General features: G+C 41.3%; 1 protein-coding gene across 4 annotated transcripts in view; it reads left to right on the top strand.

The window, feature by feature from the left end:
• The first annotated feature begins 1,863 nt into the window (after positions 1-1,863).
• The window catches only part of RALGPS2 (Ral GEF with PH domain and SH3 binding motif 2), a 109,200-nt gene continuing 88,697 nt past the window's right edge, over positions 1,864-22,366 (top strand). Inside the window, exon 1 of one of the 4 annotated variants that reach the window (XM_079313753.1) lies at positions 1,864-2,104. The gene's annotated coding sequence lies outside the window, so the exon portion shown is untranslated. Of the gene's footprint in view, positions 2,105-2,199; positions 2,609-22,366 lie in introns of those variants that run through there. The other 3 variants (XM_079313751.1, XM_079313752.1, XM_079313754.1) reach the window with 3 other exon arrangements.

The following is a 22,366-nucleotide window of genomic DNA, read 5'->3' as shown; positions in this document are numbered from 1 at the left end:
CCCTAAGTTTGTTTTACAAGACAGTTTGTCTCCCAGTTTAGTGAATGATAACTTACAAAAAATGTCCCATTACTTCTCCCTTCTGAGGTGTTTTTACTACTTTTCTCTTATTCCTCAATTATTTTACTTTTTCAACCTTAACGACTCTATGATTCTGTAATATTTTCTTACTTCTATATTACAAATTGTTGTGTTTCCAAATCTGGTGAAACATTCTTTCTATCCACTAACTCACCTGTTGAAAACCTTGCAGCAGGATGTCATTTGGCATTCTATTTTCCTTTCATTTATTATGGTTCAGAATGAATTTGATACTGTGCCAGATTACTGTGGTAAGAAAAAAACCCAAAGCAAGAGGAAACAGTGTTCTCTTTCTAGGCACAAAGCTTTTTTAAAACTGGGGAAATGGCACTTTACCTAAAAGTAATTAGTTTCTTTGCTTATTGTCAAACTTGTGCCTGTAGTTTCACAAATCCTTCCTGTCTTGTTTCCCTGCCATGGATTTAAAAGCTGGTACTCTCTTTCCAGCCTGCTGGACTTGTTTAATCTGGATCATGGTACCTGTATTCTCACCAGTCTGCAAGTCTATTAAAAATCAGGCAATCTGCATAGCAGGTGGCTCTGTATTTCATTAAAACCCATAGCAGGTGGCCACAGATCCAATGGCAGCAGTTCCAGTACAGCAACAAATTACCAACTCCATCTCCCACGGATGTGAAGGAAGCAGTGGCTGCCTTAACTCCACAACAAGATGAAAATAAGTCAATTCAGAATTTAATGAGATTAGGCATTGTTTTCAAAGCATTCAGAATACATCTAAATGGTAGCTATTAATTATTGCAATAACTCACTTGGGCCAGAGCCTGCCTGGCTGAGGCTGTGGATGGGAAAGTGGCAATGCCGACTGCTGTCCTCACTGCCAACTCTGCCGACTGAAGAGCGACTCTTGGAAAACCTCGTGGTTTTCTGAGGGCTTTCACTCCAGAAATGGTGCGAACACCTGGGAGGCCTCGCTTTCCCCCCATAAACTGATTAATCATCCCTAACGACTGTGGGAGCAGAGAAGGAAATCGTAAGAGTCATTGCACTGCATCACTTCAGAACACAATTTTTAGCAAAGTAATAGTTTTTATTTTGGGGGCACTTTCTCTCCTTATGGAGCGGCGCCTCAGGAAGAGCTCACCTGGATTAAAGGTGCTCAGAAGGGAACTTCTCGCTGCCCACAGCGCCCTGACGGGAGGGTGGGGTCGGGCGGGAGCCGGGCTCTGCTCCCAGGGAACAAGGGACAGGACGAGAGGGAATGGTCCTAAGTGCGCCAGGGGAGGTTTAGGTTGGACAGCAGGAGGAATTCCTGCCTAAAGGGTGAAGATGTAAATGTGAATGAACTTTGCAGTGAGGGCGCAGAGCACTGGAACAGCTGCCCAAGGAAGGTGTGGAGTCTCCTTCTTAGGAGACATTCCAAACCCGCCTGGACACGTTCCTGTGTCACCTGCTCCAGGTGACACAGCCTGAGCAGGGAGGTGTGACTGGATAACGTGCAGAGACCCCGTAAAACCCTCACAATACCAGGTTTCTGTAATTAGACACTGGAACAGGCTACCCAGGGAGGCGGTGGAGTCACCGTCCCTGCAGGTGCTTCGAGACGTGGCATCGAGTACCTGGTCTGGCTGACGCGATGGTGTCGGCCATAGACAGGTTGGCCCCGCTGGTCCCGGAGGTCTTTCCCAGCCTCGTTGGTCCCGTGAGGGAGCAAGCGGCAGGAGCGCCCGCCCTCAACGCCGGGCGCGGGCCGGGAGGAGCGGGCTGAGGCGCTGCGTGCGCAGCCCGCGCGGCGCAGGGAGGAGGCGGGTCGGGGGGGTCTCTGCGCGCATGCGCGAGCGGGGCGGGCGCCCCCCCCGCCTGCCTCCCCCCCACCCCGTGTCTGTGTGTGTGTGAGAGTGTGTGAGTGAGGGACGGAGGGTGCGGGGGAGGCAGCGGGGGAGCGTGGCCACGGCCGCCCCGCGTCTGCGGAGCCAGGGCCGCGCACGCACCCGCGAGACACCGCAGCCACTCCGGCAGCACCTCCGAGCGGCCGTCCCGCCGCCATCCACCCGCCCTCCTGCAGGTGAGCTGCGCTGTCGCGGCGGAGAGGAGGAGAAGGAGGGAGCCGGCGCCCGCCTCCGCGGGGGTTATTGTCCGACTCCTCAGAGGAGGAGGAGGAGAGAAGAAAGGAGGTTTCACCCCGGCTCGCACGCCGGGCCTTGCAGGGCTGTTGCCGGCCGCGGATTGGAGGCACTTCGTCCCCTCCCAGATCCGGGGAGGGTCCCGGCCCCCCCGGAGCTCCACCGCCCACCTGCCGCCCTCTTCTCCTCCTCCTCCTCCTCCTCCTCCTCCTCCTCCTCCTCCTCCTCCTCCTCCTCCTCCTCCTCGCGCGGGGGTGGCGGGGAGCGGAGCCCCCTCTCGCCGGTGTGTACGCGGCGGGGCAGCGGGCTGGCTGCGGGACGGAGGGATGCAGAGCTTGGCGAGACATGTTCGCCCCCCCGGTGCCTGCCTGCGGGGCTGAAGAGTGGGTTATAACGTGGACACGCCGCCCTTGCTGTGTGTGGAGCCCTCGGGGACGGGGCTGTTGGTGCGTGGGGCGCCGCGGGGGCCGGAGGGCGGCCGGGGCGGAGCGAGGCTGTGGCGGCGCGATACCGCTATCCATCGCTCCGAGCCGAGATACGGGCCCGGGCACCGGGCACGGGGGGCAGGGCGGCTCGGAAGGATGGGGACACGAGAGACAATAACATGGACAGTGGTTGTAAGCACGGCATGAACACCGCGTCGCATCACTTTCATGGAAACCAGGGTAATTTCAGGGCATGTTACCTTCCAGTATGCAGGAATCTGCTTTAGAGAATGGACAGATAGATGCTGTTTATTAGATACGGGGCATGGTTAGCATTATTTTTTTTCCTGGCAGCAGATGCTGGAAGAACAATTCTGTAGATACATTTCAAACCATGATGGGTGGTAATGACAGGCAGTAGTTTGAAGTAACTTGGCCTGCGGGTTTGATAGTAGTTGCAGGCCTGTTGAGATTCCGTGGATGTGTCTGTCTGTTTGTAGGTTTCCTATACGGACACTAGTGGAGAGATCCTTCTGCTGAAAAAAGGTGCTTTTGTACAGGTCTATTCCTACAGCCCTCCTTCTGTGCCCCTGCTGAATTAGGAGCTTTGCAATCACAGATGGCTGGAAGAGGTGGAGTCTATTTCTTTTCAAATGGGATCGGTAGATAACCAGGCAATCAAATGTTTGATAGGCCTTCAGCTTTTTAGATTTTCTCAGGATTGGAAAATATGGGATGCACAATGATTATTTCCTCTTTTTCTTTTATCACTGCTTACTTCTGCAGCTGACTTCATTTTAGCTGTACTATGCTTGTGTTTATTTCTGTTCCAATTGGGTATAACGTTCTGTTTATGCCAACTGGTGGTTTGAGACTTTTTGGTATATAGACCAATTGCATGTTTTACTGGTTGTGTGTAATTTTATTTAATGAACTTTAACTTACTAGTGTTTGTTTTAAAACATTACTAACAGGCTTTAGAAATAATACCTGGACCAAAGCCTGAAAACTACTGATGTATGTTTTCATGTATTATTGTATGGTGTAGTATCTGATAGCAGAGCCAGAGGACTTACATAGTCTCCAGTGCACAAGCTGTACTGCCTTGGTCTGTGCTTTTGGGAGTTGATATGATCCACATGGGTGCCAAAACAGCTGGGCTGAGTTGGCACCGTTAAGTGCCACAGCATAGTGTTCTACAAAATTTGATAATTGTGATTTTTTTTCTCGCAGTGTCTCTCATTACCCTGGAAAATATTTTATGTTTCTAGGCTATGTAAGTAAATTCCAATTTTTTGTTTTGTTTTGTTTTGTTTTTTGTTTTTTTGTTTTAAATTTAATTTCTGTGGTGGTTCTTTTTTTGTTCGTTTTTTAAAGCAATTCCATGCAGAAGCAGAACTATTCCTGCTTTCCACAGCCTCTGCACATCCCTGCTCATGGGTTGTCTGCAGTCCTGCTCAGAAGTTGGCTTAAGCTGGGTCACTGGAATTGAGAGGGTGCCCTCTGGTGACATCTGTATTTGGAGTTTGGGCTTCATGTAAAGGAATGCTCTAGCTAGTCTGGAGTTAAATATTCCACCCAGCTGAGGGTGTGTTCTGTCCTGAGATGCTGGTGTGTCATGGCTGAGATGGGGGACAAGCACTTGTGAATTCATGTGGAGGATGTACAGCAGTCCCTTCGTGTCTGTGAGCCCCCTTGTGAAATATTCTACTTTGTAATTTATTTTGCTGCATTTTAATAAGAAATGTTTAACTCAGCCCAATGGACACAATGTCTCCCCCAAGAAAACCTTCTTCATGAGGTTTTTCTGTTTACTCACCGGTGGGTTTTGTTTGGGTTTTTTTGTTGCTGTTTTTTTCTGCAGAATTTTGGAGAGGTCTTTTCCTTTTCACACTTCTATCTTGCCTGGTGGCTGTAAATTAAAAATGCCAATGTTTTGATGTTTTATTGATCTTTATGCTGCTCAGCACTAAGCAAGAATGAAGATACAAGGCTAACTTTAACTTCAACTACGTGTGTAAACTTTGATTTTTGAAATTGATTGTACAAAAAGTAATGCAGTCATTGTGTGCTAATGTTCTGCTTGATGTGTTTTGAAGATCCAAAGATTTGAATTGACAAGCCACACCTCCATCTTAATCAGTTTGATCCACTTTTTTTTTCATTGAGATTAGGGGTTAATATTTTCCTTTATATTTGCTTGAAGCTGAGTCATTTGAACTCCTCCTTTCATTCAATAACTAAAGCTGAGTTGAAAATATTCTTTAGGGGTGGGGAGTGTAATTGGTTGCATTTTTTTCAAAGTATAAGCCACGAAAGACATGATATATCTCTTCTAAGTCTTGGTTTACAGCTCATTTTAGAAAACAGACTTTGAAATGTATTTTCAAAATAATGAGGAAACATTTCTGTTAAAAACCTTTGCATTTAAATACCTGGCACTGCTGCAGTAGGAATGATCTTTTAATATAATTCTATCTGTCATAGTTACTGCATGAACAGGAGCTTTGTGGGCTTCATGTTTTGTCTGTTTATGAATTAATCACCTTAAAATACTGCTGAAGTGAGTGTTTCTTCATGTTGCAGTTGGGCTTTTTAAGTAGATTTTCTATATGCTCAGTTGCCTGGAATGTGTGGATGTTTGTCTGCAACTTTTTTTTCTTTATAAAGATCTGTGAAAGTCTTGTAGGATTCCAGGGAGAGCAGCATTGGAGTCCTAGTTGTGGCAAGCTGGTCACATCTGGGCTTCTGCCCAACAGGAAGGGGCCATCTGAGACTGGAGCTGAAGCCAGGCAGGGTCAGGTGTGGAAGGGCTCCCAACGCTGGTTCTGTGCATCAGGAGGAGCTGTGTGAAGTGGAGAAGGTGGGGAAACAGGGAGAGGGTGGCCCAGTCAAAACAGGGAGGGTGTATCGTGCATTGTGGTGTGTTGTGAGCACTAGAGCTGTCTGCTGTGACTCAGAATTTAGAATGGCACATATGATGGGCATTGAATCAGCTTGTGGCCAAGGGAGGCTATTCCCAGTCTGTGTTTATCTCAAAAAAGGGACCTGTTTGGTAAATCTTACAGTATAGTGAATAAAACACTCGTAAGTATTTTAAAATGCAGTGTTCCTGACCTGCATATAAAGGTTGATCTTTACACTCTTGGACTCGCTGCTCTGAGGTGTGCCACTCTAGTGCACTCTCAGCTGGTGTTTTCAAAACTCCCCTTGGGCTTCCAGATCAGTTGGAGACTGTCATATGGCACAAATGGTGTCTTCCTTGAACCCATGGAGATCCCCTGAGTTTGCTCACAGAGTCCTTCCTACCTCTGCCCTATTGTCACTGTAACTTTTTACATGTCAGTAACTCCAGCACAAATGCAGCTCGATGCATAAGGTGTACTTTTCCATAAGGATAGGACTCCCTTTCTCTTCTCATGCCTTTGTTGACCTACAGTCCTGACTACAAGAATGACAGTTTAGGTTGAACTGGGAAAAGAAGCAGCTGTTTACCTTGCAGTGCCTGGAAGCTTTGCCCTTCTTTCTATAGGTCTGCTGTTTAGGTGTGTTTTGGCTCTTTGTATCAACTGCATCAACAAGTCAAGGTTTCCTGCCCCAGAAACTCCCTGGCTGTGCTGCAGTGTGCATCTTTGGCTGGCACTGACAAGTGCTAGAGCTGCTTGGTCAGAGTATCAAGAAATGCTCTTATCAGCCCCTCCCGAGCATCATGCTTGTGGTTTAAAAACCTGCCTATTTCTCAGTGGTAAGGACAGCCTCCTCTGTTAAAGATTAAGGCTGTAACATGGCAGTTGATTTGATGCCATATGTGAGAAAGTGACACATCCATTGCTGCTTGATGGTCAAGGAGAAGCCTTTCCCTTTTATCTTTTGCAGGTTAATGTTTCTTGCAGTCCCCTATGACAGGATAGTTCTTGATTCAAAGTGTTAAGAATAGTTATTTATTCTGTTTCTTTGGGATGCAGGACTTGTGGCTTGTTCTCCGTGCCTGTTTCAGAATTTCATTTGTATTTAGACTTACACATACATTCTATAGGCAAGGGAAGCTTGAGATTGGGTGTGAAGATGTGCCTGCCCTGTTTTCTCTGGTCTGTCTGAGGAGACTTAGAGTCTCTCCCTTGTATGTCAAGTGTGACCACAACAGTTAACGTAGCTCAGTGCCTCATCAGTATGTAGTTGAGATTTGAACATGGATTAGAACAAGCTGGCTGAAGTTCAATCCAGATAAAATATACATGATGATGTGGATGTAATTATCAGCCTCCCTAATTGAAGGGCTGCATTTGCCATTTGGTAGAAGCTTTAGTGCCCTCTGGTGACTCACGTTTATTACTTGTTCTTAGCAATCATATTGAAGCAGTAAAATCAGTTTTTTAAGTCTTTGACTGGAAGACTGTGACCTCCCCTCAGCTGATTAGACCTGGAGAATTTGACTGGAAGTCATCTTTGCCTTTCTTCCCATGGCTTTTAGATAGTGTTGTAATTCATAGTGCAAGTAAGGAAGTATAACAAGCCTGGCTCAGTTAAGGAGGCATAAGCAGACCTGCCAGCGAGGGAATTTGATTGTCAAACTTGCTTTGTGCTCCTCTACCAAAAAGTGGTTGGCTCAGTTTATAAATTTCTTGGAGCTCGTGAATCTCTTGACCTATGCTGCTTGTCCTGTGTGTTCATCAGCTCTCGAGGGCTGAAGTGCTCAGAGAGAAGAAATGGGTAACAGGGTGTGCAGAGGAGGAGCTTGAGATACCCTGGCTCTCATGCTGTAATTCCATTTTCAAGTGATTTGGATGCAGAATGTGGTGCAGAAGGCTTTACTGGCTTTGGAGCTGCCTCAGTGGCGCTTACACTTTGGGATATGCATGTGTCACCTCTTTTCCTCTTTAATGGAGCTGTGCTATTGGCAGCAATCAATTAAGTCTGAAGTGACCTAGGTCTGGCTGTCCATGCTCTGACTGTTGCTGTGGTAGTGTGGCATTAAAAGCTGTTTGATTTGTGCCTCCCTCATTATTCATTAAGGGACAGCTTGGAGTCTGTGGAATCTGCTCTCGCTGAAGTGGGCTCAGATTGATTGTGCTGTGGAAGGAGGATATTGATCTTTTTCAGAAGTTGAAGGTGTATTTCTTAGATAATAGTGGGCTAGATAAAACTGGCAGAGATCCTGAAAAAAGTAATCTTAATGCAGTTTTTAAATTGGATTGCTTTTATCACATTATTAATGTGCCCAGGGTTTTGGGTAATTGTCTAGACTATAGCATTATATTTTCATTTAGATTTAGAATTAGTGATAATGTCACAGAGTGACTGGACTCAGACCAATAAGTGAATAAACAGGACTAGTACAAAACATATTTTGTGCAATGACACATCCTTTTCAGATTAATGCGTAGGCAGGCAGAAGCCTCCAGTGAAAAGCTGAAGATCTGAAATTACTGTTTTTCTTCATTAGCTTAGTATATTAATTTGTCTGAGGAAGTGTGTAAGCACAGGTAGACTTGTGGGTTCTTGTGAATGTAAAACTCAAATTTATAAACTGTGTAAATGGTTGTTTCTCATCCACTTTTTTTATTGCCAGGTTGTGTAATCTTCTAATTGCTCTGAATTTCTGTTGCTTGCTTGTAATTTTGGGGTCCTCCACAGTTGTAACTAATCTAAGTTGGTTTGTAATTAAATTAAATTAGGTTGTGGCCCCATGTGCAGTGAGGCAGCTTATTTATTGACTGCTCACTTCTCACCCTGTATTGGCAGAAATAGAGAGATAATGCTGTAGAGAACTGCATCAGGTAACTTACCCAGCTAAGAAATTAAGCATTTTTTCCCTGCCCTCTCCCTCCTTGCCTTGTTTGATAGTTCCCCCAAACTGTTCACTTCAGCTGTACAAAATCTTGAGCTAATGTCATGGCAGAGGAAGGAGCAGGAAAAAGCATTGGTGGTGGAGATGACTGGCGAGTATAAAATCAAGTTTCCATAAACCAGCTGAAATCAAAAGTGGATCAAATGACACTTATATCCCTAGCTTGGTGTGCAAGTCTGGGAGTTTTTGAATAAACTTTGTTTCAGATTTCATGCAGAAAAATTTTAGGCACTTTAGGATCCTTGTGGCACTTCTGAAAATTCCTTTTGCATAGAGCTAAACTCTACCATTGTTGCATCTTCTACAGTAGGCTGGTGAAGTGAGCTGAGAGTGAGGATGGTGTTGATGGAAACTTGGTAATATAGCTGATCATGTCTAGAAGTCTGAAGAGTATTTTGGGGATTCCAAAAGCATCTGCAGTTAGCAGATGTGAGGTGTTAGGATGCCGGGAGCATTTCATGGTTTCCTAGGTGTTTGTTGTGGATTTCAAAATGCATATAAATTCTAAGTACCAGATCAGTAAAAGATAAAAGGGTCCAAAGATTCAAGCTGCTCACTCTCCCATTACTGCACGACTGTTTTGTGCTGTCACTAATTAGTAACTTTAATATTATGAAGTGTATTGATAAAGCACATGGTTACATGGATGACTCATAATTGTACTTCCTTTCCCACTGTCATGTAATTAACTGTCCCTGTGTGGTTAAAGGGCACGTGAACAGTGCTACTGTTGCTGGCAGGTCCAGACCACTCTGCCAGCAGCCACTTTTCCTATGTGCTTTATTGGTAAGCCTACCTGAGAAGGGGCAGCTATCTCGTTTATTTTTAGAATATTAGTCATGTACTTTTAGACTGACCAGGTTATTTAGGCATTAGTCATTGGGCTTGTCTGTTAAGTACCTCTAAATAATTTTGATACTATTATTGATCAGACTTCTACAGAAGTATGCCAACAGGTATTTTGGATAAGTGGAATCCGCTGAGTTTAGTCCTTCCATGCAGTTGAAGTGATTTGGAAGTATTTTCTGGAGCTCAGCATGCAAAATTACTGAAGTATTAACAAGATTTCTGCTTAGCTACACATGAACCTTGTGCTTCTGAAAGAAATGAGTGTGGTGGACAGTGAGCAGCCTGCAACTTTGAGACATTTGTTAGGATAGGTAAAACCTGGCCCTTGCAGGTCTGCCTCAAGATAAGATGAGGTTAAACATTACCTAGCTATAAGTCTTTGTTATGATTACCTTTTATTATGTCATTCACTGGTGCTGTCAGGTGTGTGGTTTCTTAGGAAACTGGTTTTTTGTGTTCTTTATATAGTAGTGAATGTCCCTCTGTGGTAGAAATGTTTTTGCTACTTCATGTATAAAAAATGCTTATCTCACACCTATTGCTGATTATTTGCTCTGCTGATGATACATAATTTCTTACAATTCTCCTTTGGGGATTTTTTTTTTCCCTCTTAGGCTGGGCCTATTCTGGATTTATTTTGTATATATTTTGCCAGGTAGCTCTTTGATAATATATTTTGGTATTTGAAGTGATATGGCTTGCTAAATTTTTAATGATGCTTTAAACAAATAGATATTGTGTTACATTGGACAAAGGAAGGTAGCAGTACCCAATCTAATTGCAGTATGAAACTGTGATTCTTTGATTGTTTATTGTACCTTTAGGTAGCTGTAGGTATGCTGGCAAAAGATGATTTTATTTGTGGAGGTTGTTCAGTTCTACTGCCAATATCTATTAAAGTGGTCAGGTGTCTACCTGGAATAATTGTAAAGGAATTTGAAGAGGAAAATGATGTTAACCAAATTATAGTCAGGAGATGAAACAAAAAGGCAAGCTTGATAAGTTTTCACTGTAGATGGATGCCAGAGGCACAGTTTTTTATAAAGCTGAAGGCACATTAAAGCAATATGAAGTGAAAAAAGCTACTTTTGAGATACAGTATTTCTTTTTTACCTTTGAAGAATGGCAGGTGAGCTGGAGTGCTCTAGGACCTGCTTGTGAGCTGCTTCCTTAGTGCCTGCGTGTAATGACTTGCCCTTGTACTTAATTAACTCGCTGGCTTTTTTAAAAATGTGGATAGGGTCTATGTGATGAGAGAACTTGAACTGTATTTCATGCTGTGACTTGCCTTTAATACTTCTGAAAAGTCAATCTTGCAATCTTGACTCTTTGTGAAGTGGTGGGAAGGCTTCTTCAATTAGGACCTAGTTCATGTTTCAGATAAGGCAATTTAATTTATCTTCAAAGAAGCTTTTCTATAGCTGTGAGTAAGCTGGTATTCAAGGACACGGTTTAGTTAAGAAGAGAGGTCTGAAACTGTTTGAGACCATCACTTGGAACAATTTTAATTTCTTCTGGTTTTGGTCATGGATGCCATATGACTGGGAGGGGAAAGAAATATCCACGTATTTGTTGTTGCACATTGCTAAATCATTTTTGTGTGTGTACCATGGAAAGTTTTAAAGTATTTAAGGTGACATAATATCAGGGCTTATAGAAAAACTTGGCAAGTATGCAAAATGGGTATGAATTCTTAAGCATGCTTAGATTAAGAGGAGTAAACAATATGCACTATGAATTTGAGGCTGATACGTTTTTGTTGAATAATTCTTGATCTGAATTTTATCGCTTACAAGACCATAAAGACATTAATTGAAAGGGCATTGTTGAGTCTTTTATAAAGGGTAGGTTTGGAAAATGTGAAATCTCTTGTGCAGATCTGTATGTTGATACAATTCAGAGGTGTGCTGTGTTTGTGTTGCACTGTTGGACTGATAGAAATCCAGTTGGCAACTGTTAAGTGATACTACTAAAAAGGGAAGAAAGCTCCGTGCATTATTTATCAGACAAACATAAAAGATGTCTTGATAAGCTCTTGCAACCACAAAACTTTTGTTAATTCCCTCATTTGTAAACAAAAGTATATTGTAAAAGAGTTTAGACCTTTATTTCATCTGTACCTGTTTTTTGGTTTTTTGGTTTTTTTCAAAGGTAACTCTTATTTTCCTGACTTAGGAAATGATTTTACTTACTTTCTCTTTTTATGAGGTAATAATCTTAAGTGGAAAACAGAATCAGGCAGCAGTGGAGTTAAAGGAGATGGGCAGAGGTGAGATCTCTCCAGGGAGCAGGCAAAGACAGGCTTCTCTTGCTGCCTTGGGATTTGCTGGAGTTCTGTGTTACTTTCAGGTGTCAGATTTCTGTGTCTGGCACTGAATGTGGTGGATAACTTCTTGATTATACTTGAAGTGAGGGAGGGAAGATGAGGAGAAGTGATGGACTTTAGCAACTGAAGTTTTTTTGCTTGTCTCTCTCCCTGGTGTCATCTTTCCCTATTATGTTCCAGCCTGTTAATGGAATTGGATATCCTTTTTCCCCCAGGGCACTAGGGTGTGTTTCTATGATCTTATCATTAGACTTGCTGATCGCTGTTTCTTTGTGGCTTTTTCTGTATTTCTGGTTCTCCTAAAGTTGGTAGAAGTGCTTTGCTTATAGGAAAACAATTGCTGTATTGTGGAATTCATAATCAGCATCTTTCTGATGATGAGGAGGCTGATGATTTTTAATATAACAATGCTTAAAATCAGAAAACATATCATAGAAGAGATAAAGGAGTCTTGCCTAGGGTGGGGATTCCATTTGTGAATTGTGTTTTCTTTTGGGTATGGGGCTGTGTTGAGCATGTGCTTGGGTTCCAGGGTGAACTGATGTTGAATTGGCTTCATTTGTCAGTGAGGGAGCTGGTTTATGCAGCAGTCTCTGGTAGAGCAACCCTGCTGTCTGATGTTTGCCAGCTCTTGCAGGTTAATGATGTTTGTTAGCCACACAAACTCTCCTGGAAAACCCTGCTGTGTTATTTGTGAACAAACTAGATTCTTCTGTCAGAAAGACCCTGTGAACCCCTAAATTAATATTGCATTTAAATAGGTAGTTGCGTTGCCTGTTTTTGCTTAGGTAATTTTTGTTGGCTGTCTTGGAGGTAGTGAAAGATAAATTTGTATAAGTCATTAAAATATCTTTGCTTTTAAGTGATAAAGCTGTTTCAAAAGTATCACCTGCCAAAACACACTAACCATGTTGGGGCTGGTGACTTCACGATATTTCAAGAGTATGGTACTAATACCTTATTATGATGTGGCTGGTTCTCTTTTATGTTTAAATAACAGCATGAACCTCCCCTACTTGGCAAGCTGAACACAAAACTAAAAGATTAAAGTGTTTTCAAAGTGCAGCCAAGGTATTGACTTTTTCAGCCATTCTTTCAACAGGTAAAAGGCAACCTGCTTCCTGCTAGTATAGAATGGAGAAATGCATTACTAACTTGTGCTTTGCTTTGGTTTTTCAGTTTGGTGATATGGATGAGCTTGACTTTGAGACAATGCTGAAAGCTCTTAATTAGTTTAGTTTATACACACATACACACTCACATGTATATTTAATGGGGTTCCTTGTCAGTCTCTCCCAGCTGATTTTGTTTCCCAGCATAGCTTTCTCTTCACTGGGGCTTTTTTGTTGCTCAGGCAAGGCTGCTCCCTCTTTGGTGTGCAGCATCCTCATTCTTCTAATGTTGATAGTTTTCCTTGTACCTCTGGAACAAGAACAGTTTAATGACAGTAATGACAAAGCAGTATCAAATCCTTGTCCAAACTGTAAATTAGGCTACTCATTCCAAGTACTTATAAAAAATTGCTCAGACCCTTTCAGTTCTCTGTGTTAGTCATGGCCATTTTTTCATGTTTTTTTCCTTCTATTCAAGGTGAATCTTGCATGAGAGCAGAAATGCTGGTCTTAGCTAAGCTACATGTTTACATGATTGCATTTTTGTTTTAAGGCAGCAATAAAGGGCCTGGGTTCAAAGAAGTGTTGTATTTTGATTTAGGTGAGGTGAAGAATTTCTTCCATTGGTTTGTCTGGAATGACCAATGTCTGTTGCTTTAGAAAAAGCCAGTGTTGTTGGTTACTCTGGGCCAGAAGATGTCTTCTCTGCTGAAGGGGGAAAAAAGATGTTGGTGCAAAATTTAGAATTCCTGCAGAATTTCCTGCCAGAATTTGCCAGGAAGCAGGAATCCTTGCCTGGTAGATGTCTTAGGATCTGGGGATCTTTGCTGTAATTCTTCTAACTGTGGTTTCCCTGTGCTTTTTCTACTTTGCATTTGTCATGGTTTAGGTGAACCTAGAAAAGAAAGCAAAGAATTTTCCAATCATTTTGCTAAGATTAGAGATTTTGGCTATTAGTATGAATGAAGTAGCAAATAGGGGATTCTTTTGAAAGTTCTAATCTGTGAGTCTTTTAAAGATAAAGTTACCATCACCTCATGCTCACATGACAATAGATTTTATATCCCTATTTGTGACAACCTGCCCTGTCATGCTACATACTTTTCTTGCATTATAGCGTTCTAGGTTTACTTTTTATCAGCTAAAAGATTAACAAAAAGATGAATATAATTATCTTTTTAGGTAAATTAAATGTTAAATTGAATTATTTCCTTAAAAGGAAAGTGTTATCTGCTGCAAATCAGTAATTTCTATTCAAAACACTCTTTTCCCTCAAATCTATCTCAACTATATTGTGTACAGGATACTTCTGTCATTACTCTTGAATCCAAGTTTCCAGCTTGCACATATCTGCACTTAAATCAATCTTTAATGTCTGCTTGCATTGATTTGGCAGAAATGGACCCAGCTGTGTTTCATAAGCTTAAGAATATGTTTGAGTGATAATTATCCAGTCATCCAATGAATAGCTCAAATATCCAAGTAGTTGGGTAGGATATCACTTGTGAACATACTGTGCTGAATTCATAGTGCTGGAATAATCTTTAAAATTCTTCTTGACAGTCTGTATCAAAGGCATGTCATTAATCTTACCCCTGCAGTGTTTTTCTCTTGGTTTTGTAACAAGAATTTAAGGCTTGCCTTTGCTGCCCTTAGAGGTATACAAATTATTTTGTATAGCTGGTTCTTACTCTTTGCAAGCTGTGCTCTTCAAAATAATGCTTGTGCTGCTGCATCTGAGTGTCTTTTTGATGTCTTCTGGAAAGTATTGTATTCTACATCAGTTACCCAAGTTCTGTAGATGTTTATTATGTCATTCCCTTTTTAGGGCAGATCCTTTCATCAATAATGTAGATAGATGGCTTAGAATGGCTCCAGCAGGGCTCTCATTTATACTGCCCATTTACCTGAAATCACATTGAGATTTTTCTGGTGACTGGATTGTTGTTGTTAGTGCACCAACAGTAAATGGGTTTACCAGAATTTCAGGCCTTCAAGTAAATTCTTGTGTACCTTGGGTGCTTGAAGAGACATCATTGCCCTGTGGTCTACTATAAGTTTCTATTTTGATAACAAGAAAAAAGTCTGACACCATCTTAAAAATACACAGTCCTCCTTCATGAAAATGTTCACTCTGAATTATTTTAGTTGAAGCAAACATATTCTTGGTCAACAGTTTCAGGCACTTTGAGTGTGTCACTGGTAAATGGTCAGGCCATCTGACTGTTGGAGTCCTGTATTTGAATTAACTTGGTTTCTGTCATGCTTTATTAGGCAGATGCTCTGGTAGTCACTAGTTGCTGACTGATCTTGGGTGGAGAAAGGTATTTAACATTGAACAATGGGTGTTTGGGTCTTTATCTGTTCTCTCCTGAGTCAGCTGATTTACTGAGGCCCTTCCAAAGGGAGTTAGAAATATGGAAAAGAGGTGGATGGGATGCTCAGATGGATAAGTAACTGGTTTGTGTGTTGTTTGCTTGTTAACTTATCTACCCTGGGCTTGACACACTTCCATAAATGAATGCAGGAGATAGTGACAGAGACAGAAATCTGACTCTCTTCCCCAAATGTCTGTTGTAGTTTCCCATAACAGTCATCATACCAAACAGGAAATTCATGTGCTGATAGATTTTTTTTTTTCCTGTGAGTATAATTTCTATAGCAACGGTGCATATTGATGCATGATGTTCAGAAAAGAATAATTATAGAGACCATCACTGAAATGTTGCTATCCCAGGTTTTATTGACAAAGTCTGTACTCAAATCTCTGAAAGCTGAATTTCAAACCAGACTAAGATATTGTGTTTCCTCTTTGAGAAATGTCCTTAGTGTCTCTTAGTGGCTTAATAAGGAAATACAGTAAAATCTTCTCTCAGCAATATTTTCTTCTGAGTGAGAAAATCAGGCATTCAACAAGGAGGAGTTTCATCTTCTCTTCCTTACATGTCAATCTTTTTTGCCTTACTGTACCAAGGAAGGGTGCATTCAAGGCTGGTGGATGTACCAAATCCTTAATTCTGTGGATTTGGAGCAACAATTGGGACTTTCTTATTTCTGTCTTGTTAAAAATATGTCCTAGGATGATTTGATCATCTTAATTTTGGTTTGGCTGTTTGCAATTTTGACTCTAGCACTTAATGCCTATGGGAGTAGGCATGGAAATTTGAATTTTCTTTACATGCATGTCTGATGTGTAGGTTTACACAGAAAATTCAGTGTGGGTCCTCAGCTTAGTTTTTGACAGTTTTTTCTTACATGTGCTTTCAGCATGTGAGTGGTGGTGATTGCTGGTATGAGAGTTCCTGTAGCCTATTTGCAGTAACAAAACTCAGGCTGTCAGTTGTCATTCCTGTCTCAGAACTTACAAGTGTGTAAATTGTATATAAAATTATATTCAAGTATTTTTCCCAAATCTTTTTCCTGTTCTGAGAGAAAGCATGCCACCATGATGATCCATTTGTGGATCATTACAATGATTTTCTTCAAGCCTGCCTTCTGCTGAAATTTTTTTGCGTTGCTTTAATGAAAATAATTTTTTTAAAAGCTAGGAATATATAACACAGTTCTCGAGACTTTTCACTGAGATATGATATTTTGCTGATGCACAGTCTTACTAATTCTACCCTATTCGTGTATTGTTTATATCATCCTCAAAGCAAAAGTGGATCTAACTGCCTCTGAAAAGAATTTTTGGATCCTGAAGTCCATGATAGCAGCATTCAGTGGAACTGTTGCATGCTCTTAAGTGTGATTTCCTTGTTTGGAATGGTGTCCTTTACTAATTCCACTGATATCATGCCTGCACTTCTTAGCCATAATAACACTTTGCAAAGTGAGCATCAGTTAATCAAGAGAACATAAATCATTTAGCTCTCCTCTTGTTTGCAAACAAAACTGACAACTGTATGGCTGTGTGGTGGAGATTTTGGAAATCCAGCTGGGGAAAGGTTATCATGTTATAGAATTGCCTAATTAATTAAAGATACTTGCTTCTAGTTTAAATCCTATTTATTTTCTTTGCCACCTTTTTACTCCTTAGTCTTGAAAATAAGTATTTCCTTTAGAAATGTCTCAAGGTTATGTCTTCTCCTGTTATGTCTTTGGGGCAAGGAGGGATTCTCCTCCAGTTCCTCACTGAGCAAACCTGGATTTCTTCAGCATGAAAACAAATTTTGCTCAAAGAGGTTGAACTTTGGGTTGGCTTTAGTTGTGGGAGGGAGGTGAGGAAGGTAGAACCTTACACTTTTGATGTACTTTCTGTGCTAAAAGATTTCCCTACTACTTACTCTTTTGGCATATGAGTAGTAAACCAAACTATGTCTCATAAATTCAGAATTTCTCTCTTCTGGTAGCAATTGCAAAGTAATAAGCAGATCCAAAGTAATAAAGCTTTATTCTGTGCATTTGTCTCAAGAACTACAAACAGAGGCTTCTTGGTGATCTCTGAAGGAAGAAGCACCTGATGATTTGTAAACAGTTTGTTAGCAGAAAGTTCTTCAGGTTTTGTGCAGTTATTGTCTTAATTCACCTAGATTTTTGTCTTTTAACATGCAGACCCTGCTGGAGAGGCCTTTTGTTAGCAGAAAACCAGCCTCTTACAACCTCAGGCTAAACCTAAATAGCACGCACACATGGTCACATTTTTGGCTTACTCCATTTGTTGCCTGCAATGATTCTTTTCCTTCTGTTTGATTCATGCCTTTGTGAGGGCCTGGATCTGCCACTGCTTGCAGCTGTGTACCCGTTCTCATACTAAAATTTGTTGCCTTATGTTAGAATATCTCCCAGTCAAGTCTTGGCCCTGAGTCAGTCCACTGAGGAAAGCTACTATTGAGTGCTGGAAGTCAAAGTGGTAAGGAACTCCTTCCTATTTGTGTGTAACTAACCTGCAAGAATTTCCATTCTTGATTGTTGTTCCAAGTGGATGACAGACTGAGATAATAGTTTGACTTTTGTAATGGGATTTGGTAAATGAGTAACTTGTGCCCTGGAGAAGGATATTCTGGCTTTCAGTTTTGGTTTTTCTTTCTTTATCTCATTCGAGGAAATGGGAGCAACAAGTTGTACCAGTTCTTGAGATTAAAAAGGAGAGCACTGGGTACTGGAGAACCATGGAGAAGAGACTTAGATAGCTGGAAACCAAGATATGCATGAGAAAGAGCCTTGCTGTTACATTAATGTTATCTCTCTTTCTTTCTCCCCCAGCCTCTTTCGATTCCCAAAGTTGGGGAATGAGGTGCATGAAAGCAGCAAAGGGATTTATTCAGAACAAATTATAGTGAAAGTGCTTTGTGAATAGTGTCTTCTTAAAGAATAATAATTTTACTGAATTGACAGGTAAAGCCTTTTCTAAGGTAGAAGAAGAGAATCTGACTTTAAATGAACATATTTAAATGAAGCTTCTTTTTTTATTTAAAACGTCAGTGTCAAACCTAATGAAAGAATTTTTTGTTCCCTTTCTTGCTATTCTGTGGATTCTAATTTCATCTGTCTTGAAGCTTAACCAGCTGATACTGCTGTGACTATTGTGCAACAGATGCTTAGGGAAAGAATGTATGTGTGACAGAAGTGAGCTGTGTGAGCACAGAAGTGCTTTGAGTTTCCAGGAGGAGTCTGTCACTGGCTCAGCTGTGCTGCTCCTGCAGCAGCGTGTGACCCTTTCTGTCAGGAAAGAGTCCAGCATGAACTTAAGCAGCTGTGAGATATTTCCTATAATTGGAAGTGTCTGAAAACTGTTCAAGAACCCAATTGCTGTTATTCAGATTTGGAGCATAAATTCACATTTTATTCTTATGGTTTATCTGCATTATATGCTTCTGGTTTATCTTCCTGATAGTTAAACCTGGCAAGTGTGTCCTCATGCAGATCTCAGTTTCACACCATAAGCAAGCTGAGGTCTCATGGGTTCCACTTAGGAAAGAAGTTTCACTGTCTTCAGAATACCTACAGTACACCTGTGCATGCATTTAATTAAAAAAATTCTTTGGAAACAAGATGACCAGAACTACATAGAGTACAGCATCAGTGTCTCTTTTGCAATATTTTGCAAGTAGTATTGGTCTATAATTATATCTATATCTATAATGCAGATATCTGGGTCTCATGTGGCTACTTCATGCTTACAGCTTTACTGGCATCATTTTCAGCTGAAATTCACAACAGAAATTTTATAGTAGTCAGCTACAAGAATACTTTCATGATTTACTTCTTTTTTCCATTATAATGTCTATCACATAGTTTTATTTGTCCTGTATTATATTGCTTCCTTGTATTTCTCACTGGTTTTTGTTCTAATATTTGTAGTGGTATTGCATATTTAATAACTCTCAGTAATCTGTTTTTTTTAAATATTATGCTCCCCTATCTGTTTTTGTCATGTCTCTACCCAACACGTGTCTTCTTGTGTCTCTTATCTCAGTCTTCACTAGTGGTAAATTAGGCAGTGCTTTGCCAAGATTCACGTATCTGGAGATTTCATAGTGTCTGAGATTTTAGGTCTGGGATTTTGTTATTTTCAGTGATAGATTTCCTGCAGGAGAATGGAGTAGTATTAAGTTGCTTGAGCTTTTTTTTTTAAATATCTTTTGTGGAAGTTACTATTTTTATCAGTTTTCCTATCTTAATATCATCATGCTTACTGAAAACTGAATTAAAGTGTGGCTTTAGGTGATTTTCATTTCTTCTTTAAGGATGTGTACATACTGTCTTTGTTCATACAGTGCAGTAACTTGAGTGGTTTTCTGCTTTGGTGTCTAGAATATGAAACAAGGATATATTTTGGAAGGTGCAGTTTGATTTTTCTGCATTGTTCTTTGCCCATTCCTTGGTGACTATGCTTCATTGTGGGACCTTTATGTTTGAGTCTTGTCGTTTTGGTGTGGAGTGTGTGCTTTGTTTTTTTGTATGTTTGGTTTCTTAAGGTTTTTTATTGTGAATTGTGTTGGTTCTTAGCAGTTGTCTCAGCTTTTACCTTATAGACAATAAGTTTTCCTGCACTCTCTAGTTTCCACAAGATCAGGAGCTCAGGTTCATTGTGTCTGGAACTGATTTTTTTGGTCCCTGAAATCTTTGGTAGTAGTTCTACATTTATAGTTAATGATCCATGCACTTTTGTTTTCATAATGGGGATCTGTGATCAAAACAAATGACACATTGTATTGACATTATGAATGAGAGCAAAGAGGATATTGGTCATCTTGGCTCTTGAGCTTTTCCTAAAACTTCACTGTGTTTGTTTCCTCAAAGCTTTTGTACTGTTCTGGGCAGGAAGTTTCAAATGTAATTTTAGGTTTGTCTGTTAAAATACTATTTATACAGTATTTTTGGGACTGTGTTTGACCCAAACTGAGTCAAGAACATCTGCTGTGGAAGGGAGTCAGGTGTAAGTATTCTGTTTTACGTCTGTCAGGGTCTGGTACTCTCTGCTCTGGCTCTTTCAGATGTTCCACGTCTGGGGGGTGTAATGCTTAATGCTAAGTTAACCATTTGAATGTATTCGATGATACAGAGAATTTTTGGTTAAGCAGTGTGATCCAAATACACTGAAATCGCGATACAAATGCAAGTTCAACTTAGCAAACTCCTGCAATTGCACTGTACAGTTTCAACACAGTAGCATGAGGTCGCCACTCCTGGTCTCTGCAGTTAACTCACTGTCACGATGCTGGTGTCCCCAGTCACCAGGAAGGAATTCGTGGGTTGAAGCCAGCTGAAGCTCTCTGAAATTCCTTGGTTCTGTGTTTTGCAGAGCCACGGCTCTGCTCCCCCGTGCTGCTGTAGCTCACCCGGGACACGGTCACTGTTAACAAAGAGCTCGGGGAGAGGCATTTGCGCCAGCAGCTGATTGACTCAGCTGGGATGCAGTGTTATCTGCTCCACTGGCAGGGCTGTTTATCTGAAACAAAGGGCACTCTGCTTCCCTCTGTGCTGAGATCAGGTCGGCTCTGCAGCAGCTGTGCTCGGGCACACCCTGCTGCTGCCTTCCCTTTGAGAGGGGATCTGCAGGTCAGTCGCTGGAGGGAATGATCAGTAGCACAGCCTTGGGTGGATTTGCAGAAAAACTCACTGAAAGCAACAGACCCTGCTTAGTTGTGCAGTCTTTGGCTGGGATAAAGTTCATTTTCTCCTTCTGGTATCTGCTGTGGGGCTGTGTTTTGGATTTGTACTGAGAACAGTGTTGATACTATAGCAGTATTTTGGTTACTGCTGAGCAGGGCTTACACAGTCAAGGCCTTTTCTGCTCCTCATCCCACCAGCCAGTAGCTGGGTGCACAACAAACTGAACTGAGTATAGCTGGGACAGCTGACCCCAACAGGGTTATTCTAATATATATATAGTGTATAAAATAACATAAATCTGGAGAAAGAAAGTGGAAGGAATGACATTTGGAGTGTCTTTTGCCTTCCCAAGTCACTATTACATAGGATGGAGCCCTGCTCTCCTGGGGATGGCTGAACACCTGCCTGCCCATGGGTCGCAGCAAATGAATTCTTTGCTTTACTTGGGCACACAGATTTTTGCTTTCCCTGCTGAGCTGTCTCCATCTCAACTGATGAGATTTTTCACTTTTATTCTGTTGATTCTCTCCCCCATCCACTGTGGGGAAGTGAGCAAGTGGCTGCATGGGCTGAGTTGGTGTCTGGGACTAAACCACAATAATAGTCTAGGTATTTTCATTGTTTGGGTGTGATGAATATTTTTATCAGTATTTTTAGTTTGCTTTCTGCTGTACAGTATGAATGGCATGAGGAGGTAGGAAGATAGCACATAGTCTGCCAAGGCTACAGTGTAATTCAGTTTTGGTAATTGAATATACAAGGTAGGCAGTGAACACTGTGACTCACTATTGCACTTGGTGACAGTCATTCCACAGATGCAGCGGTGCTGCTATGAACTTCTCTGCTCTTGATCACTTTCTGATATTACTGTTCACAGAATATTTGGTGTTGATCAAAAGAATGGTACAGGAAGCAAATGATTTAGGTATTCTGGTGTTAGGATTTTTTCAATATTTATCTCAAATGGCACATTGACCAAAACTGTTGCTGTGACTGTTTCTGTTACGGGAGTAGTGATATACTTTTGAAAGCTGCTAGACATGAGAATATTGTCAAGGTTGCAATTTATATATAAGTGTATATATATAGGAGTTCAGTACTAATTCAGCTCCTTACTGTAACTCCACAAAGTGTGAAAAAGTATAAATTTATTCAGACATACTCTTGTAATGCAGCAATGAGCACAAAATTATCAATGTTTGGACAGTTTTGTTAGAATGCAGCGTGATGGTAGATGTTATATTTCATAAGGTCCATTTCCCTTGTGTAGAGGGTATTTTTTTTTCCAAGTGATTCCTACTTATTTAAAAAAAAGTAAATTAAAAAAAGCAATGTTTGTGTGCCTCTCAGAAGTCACTTCTCAGCATGGTGGCCTACCTCTAACTAAGAGACAATGTTCTCAACTCCCATGACAGTAACCAGGTAGAAAAGGAAAACCTGGATCAGCATGCAGCATTCCTGTACCTTCCAGGCAGATTCTCTGAAGTGGAAAGTCAGAAATATGAGGGGGAGGTTCCCATGGGTGGCTGTGGTTTATATGAGAGTCATCATTAAGGGGAATGGGCTTTAATATTTGCTGATAGAGG

Source organism: Erithacus rubecula, assembly GCF_903797595.1.
Source record: "Erithacus rubecula genome assembly, chromosome: 10".
In the NCBI taxonomy this organism is placed as follows: Eukaryota; Metazoa; Chordata; class Aves; order Passeriformes; family Muscicapidae; genus Erithacus; species Erithacus rubecula.
The sequence above is the reverse complement of the archived record's forward strand: the minus strand, read 5'-3'. Positions and strand labels throughout refer to the sequence as shown.